Here is an 8,780-nt window from a genome sequence, read left to right as displayed (position 1 = left end):
GACGTTGTGCTGAGATTTTGGTGTATGTGATCTTGAATCCCGCTCCCCCCACCACATCTTTCTAAATTCCCCTCTATCCCCCCTTCACCCAGTCGCCGGCCATTGTCTTCAGACATTACTTCTTGCGGCCACTTCCCTACCTGGCCCTGTTCACAGCTACCTACTGATTTGAGAAACAAAGGCAGAAGAAAATGGCAGATAAAATCAAATTTCCTTATAACCAGCAGCCCATTGAGAACTACTTGAGGCAGGCAAAGAGGAATGCGTCTCCAGGAACTCCCTGCTGTCTTAACGCTAATGCTTTGCTAGAGGAAAAAACAACCTTAGCTTGACAACAGCTAGGCCTCCGGTATCCAGAGTCTTCTTTAGCATATGAAAACCTCACTGGAAACTTCCCCTGGACTTTACCTCCCCCAACCCCATAGTATATAACTAGTCTCTCTTCATGGTCCCAGGCGGGTAGCTCTTCCTGCCCACAGGTCCGGTCCCGTTCTTTAATAAAATCACCTTTTTTGCACCAAAGACGTCTTCAAGAATTCTTTCCTGGCCGTTGGCTCTGGACCCCACAAAACCCCACTATCACCCCAAAAACCTCATCACCGACCAAGAGGTGTTCATGGACCTCCCCAAGTAAACAGGCAAGTTACCATTAAAGGACCCCAGTCTCCCTTCTTGCTACCTTGGAATCCCCCTGCATCATACTCAGGAGCCATTGATTGTTCCAGTCCCTGGGAGCAACCCCTAACTGCCCCCAGGTCTTCCTCCACGCATGCTGTCTGGCAGCTTCTTAAAAAGGTAAGTATGGGGGCGCCTGGGTGGCGCAGTCGGTTAAGCGTCCGACTTCAGCCAGGTCACGATCTTGCGGTCCGTGAGTTCGAGCCCCGCGTCGGGCTCTGGGCTGATGGCTCAGAGCCTGGAGCCTGTTTCCGATTCTGTGTCTCCCTCTCTCTCTGCCCCTACCCCGTTCATGCTCTGTCTCTCTCTCTGTCCCAAAAATAAATAAACTTTGAAAAAAAAATTTTTTTTAAAAAAAAAGGTAAGTATGCATTTGCCACCACGTGGACGCAGCCATTCCTTGGGGTATTACCCAGGGCCATGAGAGGAGAGGATATGTTCACACAAAGACTGGTACACAAATGTACCTGGCAACCGGATTTGCGGTAACCAAGGCCTGAAAACAATCCAAATGCCCATCAACAAGAGAACAGACAAATGGCGGCCACTCCGCACAACGGAACCAGCAATGAAAAGGCGTGGAGCGCGGAGTGTGGCCACTCAGATGAATCTCAAACACACGCTAAGAAAAGAAGCCCGCCACCCAAGTGTATGCGCTAGATGAGTCCATTTGTAAGAGCTTCTAGAATCTGTGGTGACAGACCACAGATCAGCCGTGGCTGGGGGGGGGGGGGGGGGGGGGGGGGTAGGGGGCAAGGGGGAGTGGGGGGGAGGGGGTATAACTGCAAAGCGTCAGAAGAAACGTTGGGGGTCGACGGAAAAGTTTTATACCTTCATTGTAGTGGTCATTACCCCAGTGTATGCATTGTCAAAACTTATCAAACTGTACGTTCGAAATGGGTGCATTTTATCATGTGCGATCCATACCTCCACGAGGCCGATCTCTTAAAACAGCTTCTGTTTCAGCAGGGCTCTCAGAAGCGGGCTCTGAATCTAACACCTGGAATGTAACAACTGGAAGAAGGAGCTGTCCCGGCGGCCTAAGGAAAGCCATCCCCAACTCTAAACCTGCGGGGCCCCACAGCACACTCCCCAGAAATCTTTCTCACCCAGGGTCCCGGTTTCCTAACTCAGTTCGCCATGCCAAAGTTCATCCTGCTGTGGGCTGGGAGCAGGGCTGGGAGCAGGCCTGGACTATTTCAAGCCCAAGGGCAACATCCCTGAGAAGTTCTATCTGGAAAGAGTGGGAGATCGCCACGGCAACCTGTCCCAGGCCCAGCCCTGGCAGAGCTCCAAAGCACACAAATAAAGCCATAGGAATGTGGTGCAGGGCTGGGCGGGGCAACTAGGAAGTTGCCAAGTTTCCATGAAAATCAACTGCGGGAGGCCTCAGCCTCTGGAAGGGGTCAGTAGGGAATCTTTCCAATTTTAGTATATGTGCTGCCGAAGTGAGCACGGGAATCTTGAGTCCCAACAGCAGGATCAGCCCAGGGAAATGTAACACATTCTCAAACACACACACACACACACACACACGCACCCTCCTTGGAGCACAGCCGTACTGCCTCTTGAAAAAGAGAACTGGTTCCATAGGAGCACTGGCTTCTGAGCCTGACAAACCGAGTCTGGTGCCCTAGGTCACTTCCTGGCAATCTCAGCAAGTTTCTGAACCAGTTATCCACATGGTCCCCTCCCTCCCCTCTCCTCCTTGTCTCCCCTTCCCCAGGAGACCTTCCCTGATCACCTTAGATCAAACTGCAGCCTCCCCTCCACCCTCAACTCCTGCCCTGCTTGATTTTTCTCCATGGCTGCTAAGCACCACCCGACACACCATGATTTACTTGTTTATCCTGTTTGTTGCCTTGTTAGTATCAGCTCCGTGAGGGCAGGGAGTTTTGTCTGTTTCGTCAACGCTCCGTCCAGTGCCTAGAATGGTGCCTGGCACTTGGTAGGTGCACGAGGAACATTATAGAATGCACGGACTGCTCTGAAGCAAAATGGGGATAATTCTACCCCCATGGAGTTCGCGTGAAGGTTAAAGCAGTGGGCTTAAGGCTGTGGGTTAAGTCCCCAGCCCTTAGTGGGGGCACTAGTGTTATTCACAGTTATAGCTCTCCTTTGGTGAGACGTAATCACGAACACAGTTTTCATTACCGCCCCTTAGCGCTTTGGTCCATATCTAAGAACACCTTTCACTGGATCTTACCTTGCCTCCCCGACCCCGGAGCCCAAGAGCTTACCCCTGTCCTAATTCTGCAAAACCACTAGATAATAAAGACAATGGAACCAGAGATGGAGTCCACAGAGAAACTCTCTCGCTCCAAGTATTTGTTAGGAGACTGAATACATGAACTAATTCATTCATAGGAAAGCAAGCTCTTCAAAAATGTAACGACGATTTGAACAGGCAGGAAATGCTTCACCTGTAAAAGAAGAGAACAGGTATTTCTTGTACCCTTAACACGTGCCAGGTGGTGTGTTAGGTACCTGACATGTCTTATGTTGTTTCACTTTTGTATCAACCTTACCAGGAAGGTATCTAAGAATGAGGAAATTGAGGCCAGGAGGTTATGACACCGGCTTGAGACCTCAGAGCGCTAAGCAGTGGGGCAGGAGTTGAACCCAAAGTTGCTCAAGCCCCAGAGCCTGTGTTCTTCCTGCCACCCTACCCCACCTCCTTTGAAACTACTTGGGAAAAGGTCCCTCTGCCAAGCGAGGGAGTTTGGATATATTCTGTAGGCAATTCTAAAAATAAAAAGGCGACTGAGTATAGATATATCGAAACTCCTAGGAAGGAGGAATTATTTTTGCCTGCGAGAAATCAGAAAATCTACCAAGAGGAGCTGCAGGGGACTTGTATTTCTGGTTCATTAACTCATCTTTGTGGAGGTTATCACTGGCTTTTGGTTCTAACGCATGACAATGAACAACACTCTGCATTCATACACGTTTTCCATCTTGTCATATTTTCAGCAGGTCATCCCTTTGGGATCCTTTATTGTTATTTATAGCCGCGTGCATCATTTCATCGCCAGAATTTAGCGCGTTCTGGCAACAGCTACGCTCTCAGAGGCTGGAGCCTCCAGCACCACAAGCCTGAGAGAGAGCAGAGAGCATGGAAATTTGGAGCCTGCTCGGACCAGCTCTCGTGTTCAACGAGTTCGTATAGGTGGCTTGAAATTAGCCAAGGTGAAAGTCTTGACACCCCAGAAAATGACAAATGCTACAAATCGAGGCTTTTCGTTCCCCCTCTGGGGAGCCAGTTGTTAAGCATTGCACCAAACACACACCTGGCTTAGCCAGTGGAAAGAGCGGATAAGAATTCTGGAGAGGAGTCAGAGAGCTTGAGTTTTAACTTCGTGTCATTATTAACTCACCGTAAACCTTACAAAGTCATTCCTCTTCCCTCGACCTCACTTTCCTGATCAATTAAATTTGGGGAGATTGAGTATATTCGAAAACCAGGGGTGCCTGGCTGGCTCGGTTAGTGGGGCGTCTGACTCTTGATCTCAGGGTCGTGAGTTCAAGCCCCACGTCGGGCGCGAGGTCTACTTAAAAACACAAAACCCAAACACGAAACAAAAACAAAAGCAAACCCAAAAAACAGGACTGCTAGGTGCTGAGTTATTCCCCCAGAAGCAAACAGCTTGGCAAATCTTCAAGCAATTTTCGATAATAAAAGAAAAAGAACCCCACTCATTAAATCCCCTGAGAAGTCCAAATAGGTTAACTTAATAACTAAATCGTGTTTAGTGGTGCAAAGCTTTCAAAATCTGAAACCTGGGCGAAGGACAATAAAAGGCGGTCAGCCCTCTGTTGCCTTCAGTCCAACATACTGAGCACCTGAAATGGGGCAGTCACTGCTGGCCATTGATGCTGTCACACTGTAGAAGACCCAGACCCTGCCCCCGGGAGCTGATGAGGGAGGTAGACAGACCTTAGGCATGTATCATAATTAGTGGAATCTGGGCTCTGATGGGGTAGGAACCAGGTTTTAAGACAGCATGCAGCGGGGGCACTCTCAGTGTTTGGGGAGCCAAGGATGGCTTGGGAGAAGGGACTGCTAATCAGAATTAAGTCCCGAGGTCAGACACCACAGGAACTTTGGGGAATTGCAATCTTCAAGAGGAGCTGGGGAGCATGATGCAAATCAATGCTAGAAAGCCACGTAGAGCCTTCGGGATCAGGTAAAGGAGTCCGGAATTGATCTTTAAGGGCAGGAATTTGAGCTTTAGAAATCTTGTTCAGGCTCTTATATGGAGAATGAATGGAAAGAAAGCAACACTGGAAACTGGGAGGCCAGTTCAGTGGCTTTTGCAGCCAATGAGGGATCCAGTAAACCGAGGCAGAGAGTGAATGAATTAGGGCCTGAGGCAGAGAGTGAATGAATTAGGGCCTCGTGATACTGTGATTTATCATAAGAAATACAGATTTGGTCTTTGTTGCCAGTCCCTGACACAGGGCTCTCAAAACTCTTGTAAATGCCTAAGTGAGAAGAGCACTGGGAGCTTCTTTTGTTTTACTGAAGGGACCCTGAGTGGGCTCCTGATGGCTCTGGATGGGGGCTGCTCCCCAGGAAGACCAAGCCATCATTAGAAACTTAGAATTTCCAGCCACTCACCACCACCACTTCTCTAGACAGGCGAGAGGGGCTGGAAATAGAATTAATAATCAATCATGCCTAGGGGCGCCTGGGTGGCTCCGTCGATTAATCGTTTGGCTCAGCCCATGATCTCACAGTTTGTGAGTTCAAGCCCCATGTCAGGCTCTGTGCTGGCTACCTCGCAGCCTGGAGCCTGCTTCAGATTCTGTGTCTCACTCTCTCTCTCTGTCCCCCCCCCCCAGCCGCCCTTTCTTAAAAATGAATAAACATATTTAAAAAAAAATAACTGATCATGCCTATATGAGGAATCTTCCATAAGACCCCAGTAGCACAGGGTTTGGAGAACTTCCAGGTGGGTGAACCTGTCCACATACGGGGAGGGTGACAGTCCCCACCTCCACCGAGACAGCAGCTCCTGTGCTCGGGCCCTCCCAGACCTCACCCTACGTATCTCTTCATCTGGCCGTGCATCTGTACCCTTGATCCTATCCTTTCATAAGCTGGCAATTGTTTCCCTAAGTTTTGCCAGATTATTCTAGCAAATAATCAAATCCAAGGGGGAATAAGTCATGGAAACAGAAGTTGTGGGTAACTTAGGGACCTACACTTGCAGTGGGCATTTGAAGTGGGGGGAGGGGGGTGAGGGGGGTTGGGAAACAGTCTCCTGAGACCAAACTCTTAACCGGTGGGATCTGACACTATCTCTTGGTACACAGTGTCAAAAGTGAGTTAAGTTGTAGGGTACCCAGCTGGTGTCACAGAATCGCTTGGCATTTGGAAAAAAAACCCACAAACTCTTGACCAGAAGTGTCGGAAGCATTCTCTGTGAAAGTAAAGAAGACACAGGTTTTTCCGAGACAGGCGTGTATGAGTCTCCTGGGGCTACCATCACAAAGTGCCACAAATTATCTCACGGTTCTGGAGGCTAGACGTCCGAAAGCAAGGCGTCAGCCAGGCCACGCCCCCTCCAAGAGCTGGGTAGGATCTTCCTTCCCTCTCCCTAGTTTCTGGAGGTGGCCATCAATCATTGGTGCCCCTTGGCTCGTAGCTGCCTACTCTCGTTTCTGCTTCTGTAGTCCCGTGGCGTCTCCCCGGGTGGCTGTCTCTTCATATCCTCTTCTTACAAGGACACCGGGTGTATCGGATCAAGGACCCACCCTGTTCCAACATGACCTCCTCTTAACTAATCATACCCACGATGACCCTCTTTCCAAACAAGGTCACATTCTGAGCTTCTGGGAGTTAGGACTTCAACATATCTTTTGCCAGGGGCGGCGATGGATTAGAGATTGATTACGTCTTTAGGGGAAGGGCAAACAAAGGACAGACGTCGAGTGTTCACACACTGATTTCTGTGAGCGGATGGTAGTCAGGTGAACTGGGTAGGGAACGCAGGAAGGGAAGTGCATTTCAGGGGGAAGGTGGTGAGTTTTATTTTGGACGTGCGTCAGTTGCCTTCCGGGCAGCACAGGCTGCGTGGGACAGCCATGGGGCTCCTTTGACAATCCACACCTGGAGATCTAGCCGCCTTTCTCTGTTTGCTTCACTTCCATGAATAACCCTAATCAAAAGATCTTGTCCAGGCAGAGCTGAAGAGTGGCAGAATACCCCACCCCAGTATACGCCACTTTGGCATAGGATTGTTTTAAGCCAAAGACACTTGAAAAACAGAAGGTACAAAGGACAGTCTGCTCCGGCCCCCCGCCCCCCACCGCCCTTTTCTTTCTGAAAGCAGGAGATTAAATTCTCATGTGAAAGATGTCCTCCTATGCCAGGAGGAAAGAAAAATTCTGATCACCAAGGATGGGGAGTAATTCTGTCCAAACAGACCTTGTCAAAATAATTCTTACCTTCCCTTGGCCCCCCTCCCCCCCCATATATTTCAGTTACTTTTCCACAACTGTCTCCCTTTGCTCAACCTGGTATGTAAGCCCTTGGGCCTTTCTGCTTTTTGGAGCTTCATTTTCCTCTGGGGGCTCCCATGGCCACGTAAACATCCACGTGCCCTTCTCCTGCTAATCTGTCTTGGTCAACTTAATTCTCAGGTCTGGCCGGAAACCCAGATGGAATGGGGGTGAAGCTTTGTCTCCCCTACGGAGCCTTTAAGGCTCAAGACCTGAATTTAAGAGTTAAGAAATGAGAGGGTCCTAGGTGAGGCAAGGCGCAGGGGGCAGCCACTTAGGGGAAGCAGAGGTAAAAGTCACTGGTATTGAGGGTCACAGGACTAGCAGGTTGCCCTTGCTGTGTCACTGGCAGCCTGTGCTGCCCACTCCTCTTCACCTCTCCCGTCACCGGCAGAAGCCCAAGGTAAAAGGGCAAGGAGCTAGGACCATGCCGCAAGCATGGCAGCTTCAACTGCAAAGACGATACACGATTCAGAAACTTTATTATTTAGCCCAAAGACCAGGAAATCAGACCCTACAGGATCGAAGACAGAAGTAATTTAAGAAGCATCCGCAGCGGAGACTGGCCCAGTGTCTCTGAAAAGTGTTTCAGAGATGTTAACTGTCCTTTCAAGATTCAAGATCGCCAAGAAGCAACAGACTGCCTTCTTGGGTTAGCTGTCCGATTTGAACACGGAGATAATGCTGAAAAACACAAGAACTTGGTACCAGATAATGCAAAACGTATTGGCGGTGCAACGAAAAATGCAGAACCATCCATCAGGCTGGATGTAAATAACTCTGGTTTTCGGGCTGGTGCCATGGCTTCGGTTAACCTTCTTGGGGAAGTCAGGGTGACGACCTGGTTGTGCTTAAGGCGATTTACGGCTCCTGACGGCAGGATGCGGTTGCCAAAGCAAATCAAACAAAAGAGGGCTTGCCTGGCGCCTTAGATAAGACTATCTCAGAACAGGAAGTGCAGTTCTTAGGAAAGCTGCTCAAATTCTGCTATCTCTGCACCTGGAAGAGCTCCGAGGGCTGCAGACAAAAATTCATGAAATCATAGCAGCTGTTCAGGTGATTCTTGTGGATCCAGAGACCAAAGTGGGGGCAGTAAGGTGGGGGGGGGGGCCGGTGGCAGCGGGAAGACAAACCAAGACCGGGGAAAGTTGGAGGATGAACATTTTAGGATTTCAGCTTTTCACCTACTTTGTGCAACTGGGAATCACGTACGCTCTGGCATGCGTTTGGAAACCCAATGCCACCTTTTCCAGGGAGGGACCCCGGAAAATTGAGGATGTTCTAGAGATTGACCGTCATTGCTTTTTCTTTAATAAAGTTCAAGGAAGTGGGGCGCCTGGGTGGCTCAGTCGGTTGAGCGTCCGACTTCAGCTCAGGTCACGATCTCACACTCCGTGAGTTCAAGCCCCGCGTCGGGCTCTGTGTTGATGGCTCAGAGCCTGGAGTCCGCTTCGGATTCTGTGTCTCCCCCTCTCTCTGCCCCTCCCCTGCTCATGCTCTGTCTCTTTCTGGGCCATCTGCATAGACATTGAAGATGCAGAAGGAGGCTCAGAGCCAGGTGCCCAATACAGCAACACCAACAGAAATCATCATCACTA

The 8,780-nt window shown here is 49.8% G+C and overlaps 1 pseudogene; it reads left to right on the top strand.

Moving 5' to 3' along the window:
• Window positions 1–6,476: 6,476 nt before the first annotated feature.
• LOC122482058 lies at window positions 6,477–8,456 on the top strand (annotated as a pseudogene).
• Window positions 8,457–8,780: the final 324 nt, after the last annotated feature.

This window comes from Prionailurus bengalensis, chromosome C1 (assembly GCF_016509475.1).
Source record: "Prionailurus bengalensis isolate Pbe53 chromosome C1, Fcat_Pben_1.1_paternal_pri, whole genome shotgun sequence".
Lineage (NCBI taxonomy): Eukaryota > Metazoa > Chordata > Mammalia > Carnivora > Felidae > Prionailurus > Prionailurus bengalensis.
Note: the sequence above shows the minus strand (reverse complement) of the source record. Positions and strands in the feature narration are given on the sequence as shown.